This window comes from Halyomorpha halys, unplaced genomic scaffold (genome assembly GCF_000696795.3).
Source record: "Halyomorpha halys isolate HHAL.00 unplaced genomic scaffold, Hhal_1.1 Scaffold53.1, whole genome shotgun sequence".
NCBI lineage: Eukaryota > Metazoa > Arthropoda > Insecta > Hemiptera > Pentatomidae > Halyomorpha > Halyomorpha halys.
In genome coordinates this window covers 1,073,231-1,079,874 of record NW_027109243.1, presented here as the reverse complement: position 1 = coordinate 1,079,874, position 6,644 = coordinate 1,073,231, and positions in this window count along the sequence as shown.

Sequence of the window (6,644 nt, the reverse complement as noted above, 5' to 3'; positions counted from 1 at the left end):
CCGACGTTTAGTGGGTCTTTCTCTAGTTGGCCGTCATTGGTTACAGTGTGTTTGGTAATTACTTATTCAATTTCATTCTTATTTTACTATATTGTTTCATAATATGTATTATATACTGTAATATATAATATAATATATGTGCACCAGGATAAACTAATTACATATTTATTCATCATACTTTACAACTATTTAGTTTAAAAGATTTTATTTTTCGTCATTGGATTACTCGATTACGTTATCGTGTTTTTATTTACGGGTTATTATTTTTGTGTAATATAAAAGGGTTAAGTAAATATTGAAAGAAATTATGATTCATAATGTATTCTTGTATGGGATCTATACTTAGTTCTTAATACATCTTATGTTATATGAATAGTGTTAACAATTCTGAGGCGTTTATTTTCGAATTCTTGTACTTTTTTAAGATGTTTAAATTAGTAAAGTTCCATATGTGATAGGCACGTATGGTAGATCTTAGTACTACTTTATAGAGTACAATTCTTTTTCAGGAGAATAGTTTTCATTTTTTTATTAAAATATATTTTATATATTATTTTTCTCGCGGTTTTTTGCAAATTTTAAATTAATTGAGTGGTTAAATTACAATTTCATTGTCTATCATGACTCCTTACCAATATGGTAAAAGATGTAGGATTATCATCTTAAGCTATGTTCGAGGGGAATAAAGTTTGAAAATGATGGCTTCTGTTTTTTCAATGCTTATATGTAAAACTGTTTTTAACAAGATATGTAGATATGCTTCTTTGAGTCTATCTGATAAAAAGAGGAGTATAACGCTGTGTAATCATCAAAGCTATATTAACATTCTAGATTTTCGGGTCATAATTAATAAATAAATTGATTAATATTGGTCTTAAGCAGGGTCCTTGCGGGAAACATGCAAAGGTGCAATTAGTGTGGGATATTTTTGTGATAATATTTCATAAAAATGATTGAGTGATAAATATCAGATACCTTAAGATGTTCGGATAAGTTTATCTCTAATTAGATGAATAATCATAAACTTACTCATTGATATTTTGATTAAATCAAAATCAAGTAATGTATTAAAATTATATTATCATCTGAAAATTAAAAAAACTAAAGTAAAATTATTTCAGAATATTGAATATTACAATACATACTGAAATAAACTTACCAAAAATAGAAGTTACATATTGTTTAGATGTGTAGGTTTTTTTTCTTACTATATAACTTGGGCTTAAACTCCCATAAAGTTACTTTTTCTAACTTAAAAATGGTTTTCTATATATTCAACGTTTTCCATACTAATTACCATTCTAAAGGCTACTCACACTCCAGCATGCTTAAATATTTATCATTACCCTCAATTTACAAGTATTTTTGTTAATTTTCAGTATATAATAAGCAACGTTGAACTTCTGGTCTGGGATCCTGCTCACATTACTTTAGATTCCTTCACTTCAAACAGTAAGTCAGAAATGAGCTATAATTTATAATAAAATGTTTTTTCTGATAAAAAATAATCAAAGTTGATATTATTCTTAATTAGGAAATGTTAGTATACGATATTATTGAGATACTGTTTTCATTTCATGTAATTTTTAAATATTTCAAAATTAAAATTATTTTTAATACATCAATTTTTTAAGAATATTTTCTATAAAACTTATTTTTTTTTTTTTAGTTTACATTAAACTTCAAAGCATTATTATACCTTTTTAGTCCAAAAATGAATAATTTAAAATTATTTATTCAAATTTAAATTAAAATATTTACTATTTTTTTTAAACTTAAGCCTAATTTCTAGAACACCATTTGGAATAAATAATTTAAAAGTATTTGTTTCTTACTTGAATAGGTATAGGAATAATTTTTAAGTTAGTGTATATTCGATACTTAGGACTTACATCTTGACAAGAGACTTACTTGGAATCCAAACACAAGACTGAGAAACGACAAGAAACTGGTCGTAGATTCCGATTGCTACAACACTTACTTGACAAACGCTCCAAACTTCCCATTCACTACAAAAAATTAGTATACACTACGATAATCAGACCAATTTGGACATATGGAATTGAGCTCTGGGGCTCGACCAAACCATCAAATTCCTCCCGTATCCAATCCTTAAAGCTTATTTTCTAAAAATACTATACAAATGAATTTAGATTATGCACAATTATTTTTAATATTAAAATTATGGGTACCTCGATGATAATTAAATATCCAAATTACCACTTTATTAGATTAAGATTGGACACATGGATTTTTTTGTTTTTTTTAAATATTAAACAACTGCATTAATATTATGTACATTTATTTATAATTCTAAAATTATGAGTTTCTATTTGATAATTAGATGCTTAAATTACCATTTTATTAGATTAAGATTAGATTTTGTCACTGCTTTAAGATTTCTTTATGACACGTTTATAGTGATAGTGCGTAGGCTGGCGTGTGCAGATAGTTGATACCTGTATAGTAAATAACATAAGAGCTTTAGTATTACCTAAAATACGTTTCCATGTTAAGTGTGATAGAAATAAAAATTTTAATTTAATTACAGGTGTATCTTGTATGAGATAAATCATCTAGGATTGTGTAGCATCATACAATTTTTTAAATTATTATATATATGTCAGACTCGTGCACTAAATTTAACTAAAACTATAATACAGCTGGGAAATACTTTTTCTGTTACTCGAAGTTGTACGAAATAGGGACTGGATCCTTTGTTCCTGTAAGCAAAAAAATATTTTGTTACAGCTACCTCTTAAATATTATCATTTCCACTTCGGATTCAATTATTATATTATTTTTAATTAAATTTTTACTCTCTATTATATTACATCTTCTAGAAACAGTTTGTAATTAAAACAGAATAACGAATTCTCTACATCGGAGGTATAAAATTTAAGTAAGTTTAATGCTTTTTAAGAAGCATGTAACAGTCCTCACTATTGGTATAGGACATAGAAAATATCACTGTTTGTTCATAGACTGCGGTTACTATACTGAGGCCGTTCTACAAATTACTAAAGCTATTAGAGCTGTTAAAGATCTGGTGTTGTACAGGCATCACAGAACGTTCACTTAGCACCCTACTACGTCTCCAAGTTTTGTTTAAATTGGTGAGCTCGTATTGAAAGTTATTGTATTTAAAAATAAAAATTATGTACAAAAGATTTTTATTTTTCTAATTTTATAAAATTGGCATTTTAGTGTTTCTCGATGTGGGTATAACGATTATAAGTTTTGTTCCTGCTAAAATACAACAGTTTAACTAAAGATAGTAGTAAATATATTTTTATATCCTTGCGATCCGCATTGAAGATTGTTTGTATAGAACTGGATATTCAGCTTAACCATGAATTTCTCCAGACCGGCTATCAGATTTTCATTTAAAAAAAAAATAATTTTTCATTCGGAACAACATTAGAAAACTAAATAGAACAATTAATTATTTTATTTTGAGAAACCTGTAACACTGTAAACTATTCAACGTAAAGATATCTATTAGCACTCAAATTAAAGTTTGTTAAATGTACTCTAAAGTAAATTTAATCTATTTTAAATGATGTTCTCTTATGTTTTCTTGTGTTTTTGATAGTTTTAAAGAAATAGAGCTCAAAATGAAAAATATATCTTTTTTAACATTTTGAAATACTTTCCCATTTTTTATACCCCCTACCTATACTTGGAAGACTTATAAAATTGGACTAGTAATTATACATAGTTTTCATTGAAGCAATAAAAAATTAGGGTACTATGGTTCTCTCTGTCCCGCATTAGCAAATCTCTGCTTATTTTATAATATTGGACATCTGGCAAAAAGTATATTTTTATCCTGTGTTTTTATTTTATCCACTTTTGTTTATAAGGTAAGAAAGTATTTAGTACGCCCCTGGGTTAAAGCTAAAATAGTTTAATAAAAATATGTAATAACGCCATTTTGGTAAAAAAATGGGCGAAGTATTCTTTACTTTAGATGTACAAAATTATATTCTTACTCTTTTCAATTCGGCGTTTTATGATTCATAGTTCTGTTTAAAATAACAAATTACATTAAGGCAAGAATGTTTACTTCAATTATAGGAATGACCTCGAGATATACAATCTAGTACTGTACTACCGTGGGGACCTTTCAGAGGGAATACAATAAACAGTGTGTTCTGTTGTGGGATAATTGCTTTTCTGGAATTTCCATAGACCATATTTTTTTTTTTATGCCGTGCCGAAAGAACAAGTTTATACATTGGATTGAATTATATTTAATAAGCAAAAATAACAATACTTGTTTAATAATTTTCCTTCTAGTTCAAAGAATGTGTTCTGGTGTGAGAATAGTGTTCTTGTTTAATTTCCTATAGACTTATTTATTTGCTTCCACGAAAGCCAATTTAGAGAATGAACATTTATATGCAATAAAACCATAACAAAATTTATGTATCTGCTGGTGAGATGATATACTTCTAAAGTGAACATTTACGTGGAAGTATTAAAACTAGTTTATTAATATTCTTTATTTTATTGATATAAATAATACTTTTAAAATTTATTTGTAATGTATCCATAGCTTACTTCACCCTGGTGCTAATAGTTCAAGAGCTAGGGAGGAGAAAATACAGTTATTTCACCTCAATTTTTTATTATTTAATCAAAACTACATTATCAGTCTAAATTGATGAGCCTGCCTAGTATAGAAAGGGGAAATAAAAGTGGATATATCTCAGGAACTATTGAACGTAAATAGATCTTTTAGGGCTCATATTTAAGCAAATTTACTCTATTTCAATAGATTTTAGATTAGGGTTTTTAGTGTTGTTGGTAATTTTAAAGATACAGAGATAACCCCTTGGCATTTAAAATAAAAAAAAAAAAAAAAAAGAAGTGAGATGAAATAACTGACCCCCCCCCTTTTTTGTAAATGAAATTTTGTCCAAACCACTAGAAATATATTTATGAAATGTTTCATTTAAAAATATTGTATCTGGGGATTTATTGAACGTAAATAGCTCTATTAGGGCTAAAAACAACAACTTCTTCGAAGATAAATGTTATAAACTACATTATAATACATTAAATTCGCTTTATTTGTGTGCTAATACACATCTGTACATTTTATGGTTTCTGAATTCATTAACTACTGGTTTTTCAGTATATATTTCATGAAATGTTGCTTTTTTAAAAACTAATTCTGTGGAACTATTGAACATAATTAGCTCTATTAAGGCTCATATTTTAGGAAATTTACTCTACATGGAAATGATGTTCTCTTATGTTTTCTAGTGTTGTTGTTAGTTTTAAAGACATAGAGCTCCGAATGAAAAATTAATTTGTTTTAACATTTTGAACAGCCGCCATTTTTTATTTCTCCAACCTATACTTGGCAGACTCATCAATTTCGACTAGTAATTATACATAGTTTTTATTAAAGTAATAAAACATTAGGGTGAAATAACTAACTTTTTTATTATTAAGTATATTTCTACTAACTTTACAAACAATAACCTGAAAAAATTTTTTTTTACGTTATGAACAGTCGCCAAATATTACATAGTATTTTTAAAATTTTATCTGTAACATATCGATGGCTTCTTCACATTGGTGCTAATAGATCAAGAGCCTGAAAGGAAAAAAGGCAGTTATCTCACCCCAATTTTTGATTACTTTAATGAAACCTATGTATAATTAATAGTCAAAATTGATGAATCTGCCAAGTATAGTTAGAGGAACAAGCACGAGTATAGTGAGTGTTTCAAAAAAAAAAAAAATCATTTGGTACTCTATATCTTTGAAACTACCTACAGCACTAGAAAACCTAGTGCAATATCATTTAAAATAGATTAAATTGACTAAAATATGAGTCCTAACAGAGCTGTTTACTTACTGGTTAAATTCCTGAGATACATATATTTTTTAAATGTAACAGTTCATAAAAACATTTCTAGCGGTTCGAATAGAATTTCGTTTGCTAAATTCATATTCATATGCAAATATCATAAAAACTCCTTCCTATACGAAGATAAACCTTATAAACTACTTTATAGTACATTAAACTATCTTTAATTTGAGTGCTGGCAGTCATATGTAGGTCCTATGTTTCTTGAGATATAGGTTTTCATAAATTAAAAAGTTTGTCCCAACAACTGGAAATCCATAATTTATTTTCGAAAATCTAAAAACAACAACTCTTTCGAAGATAAACGTAATAAACTACATTATAATACATTGAATTAGCTTTAATTTGTGTGCTAATACACATCTGTACATTTTATGGTTTCTGAATTCATTAACTACTGGTTTTTCAATGTATATTTCATGAAATGTTGCTTTTTTAAAAACTGTTTCTGTGGAACTACTGAACATAAATAGTTCTATTAGGGCTCATATTTTAGGAAATTTACTCTACTTTAAATGATATTCTATTAGGTTTTCTAGTGTTGTTGGTAGTTTTAAAGACATAGAGCTCGGAATGAAAATTTAATTGGTTTTAACATTTTGAACAGCCGCCATTTTTTATTTCTCCAACCTATACTTGGCAGACCCATCAATTTCGGCTAGTAATTATACATAGTTTTTATTAAAGTAATAAAAAATTGGGGTGAAATAACTAACTTAAATGAAAAATTAATAATTTAAAAATTTAAAACTTGCAC